The sequence below is a fragment of the Echinops telfairi genome, unplaced genomic scaffold (assembly GCF_000313985.2).
Source record: "Echinops telfairi isolate 266 unplaced genomic scaffold, ASM31398v2 ScPeMD7_3;HRSCAF=10, whole genome shotgun sequence".
NCBI classification, from domain to species: Eukaryota; Metazoa; Chordata; class Mammalia; order Afrosoricida; family Tenrecidae; genus Echinops; species Echinops telfairi.
Window position 1 is genome coordinate 27215164 of NW_022103899.1, and position 1700 is coordinate 27216863.

Consider the following 1700-nt stretch of genomic DNA (forward strand, 5'->3'; position numbering starts at 1 on the left):
TAAAGCCCCTAGTGGGACAAGAGTAAACTAAAAGGAAATAGTGGAAAGAACTAGGAGGCAAAGGACATTTGTGGAGGTATGTACAGGCATGTACATATGTAAGTATATTTATATATAACAATAGGGAAATAGATCTATGAACATATATTTGCATGTTAGGTATTAAGGCAGCAGAGAGACATTGGGCCTCTACTCAAGTACTCCTTCAACACAAGAACACTTTGTTCTAATAACCCGGCATTCTGTGATGCTCACCTTCACGACATGATCACTGAAGACACAATGGGTGCATAAGCAACTGTGGTGAAGAAAGCTGATGGTGCCTGGAGATCAAAAGATATAGATAGCATCTGGGGTCTTAAAGGCTTGAAGATAAACAAGTGGCCATCTAGATGAGAAGCAGCAACGTCCACATGGAAGAAGCACACCAGCCTGTGTGACCATGAGCTGTTGATGGGATCAGGTATCAGCCACGAAAAACACAGAACAAAATATCCTATCATTGTGAATGAGGGGGAGCACGGAGTGGAGGCCTAAAGCCCATCTGTAGGCAATTGGACATCCCCTTACAGAAGGGGAGAAGATGAGCCAGTCAGGGTGCAGTATAGCACCAATGAAACATACAACTTTCCTCTAGTTCTTTAATGCTTTCTTCGTCCCACTATCGTGACCCCAATTCTGCCCTACAAATCTGGCTAAATCAGAGCATGTACATGGATACATATAAGAGCTGCAAACACAGGGAATCCAGGACAGATAAACCCTTCAGGACCAATAATGAAAGTAACTTACCAGGAGGGGAAGGGGAAGGTGGGGGGGAGAAAGGGAGGAACTGATCACAATGATCTAAATATAACTCCCTCCCGGGGTGGGGTGGGGTGGGGGGGTGGACAACAGAACAGTGGGTGAAGGGAGACATTGGTCAGTGTAAGACATGAAAAAAAAAGTATAAATTATCAAGGGTTCATGAGGAAGGTAGGGTAACAGAGGGGCAAAACGTGCTGATACCAAGGGCTCAAGTAGAAAGAAAATGTTTTGAAAATGATGATGACAACATATGTACAAATGTGCTTGACACAATGGATGGATGGATGGATTGTGATAAGAGCTGTAAGCACCCTCAATAAAATGATTATAAATAAATAAGTAAAGCCCCTTCACAAAAGGACAAATATTATATGAGACTACTTTTCTAAGGGGGGGGGAATACCTCACGCCGCGCGCGCGCGCGCACACACACACACACCTCCCCCAAACAAGGTAGACTTTCATACCAAGGGGATCAGACTTTGGAGATTGACAAAAGGGGAGCGAGGAAGGGAGGGAAGATAAAGCCAAGGGCTAGAGCTGCTAGACTGTTGGGGGCGAGCGGAAATCGAGGAGTGACACTGGACGTTTGATTCATAGTTCAAAGTTTGATGACACAGTTGATGATCTGAAATGTAACCCCCCCAGCTAATTAACAGTTTAAAAAAATGTTACCAACATCTTTTCAAAGGAAAATAAAGTCCCCGAGGTGTCTGTGAGGCGCTGGGCCATGACTTGGGTGCGGAGATCAGGGCTCAGCCCAGAGGAAATGACCTTGGGGCACCTGCGCGGCCCTCACTGAAGACCAGAAGCTGCCTCTGCTGCAGGAAGAGCCCTTCCCTGGTCCCTGGTCCCTGCTTTGCTTCTGTTGAGTTTTCTGGAGGGTGGTTAAC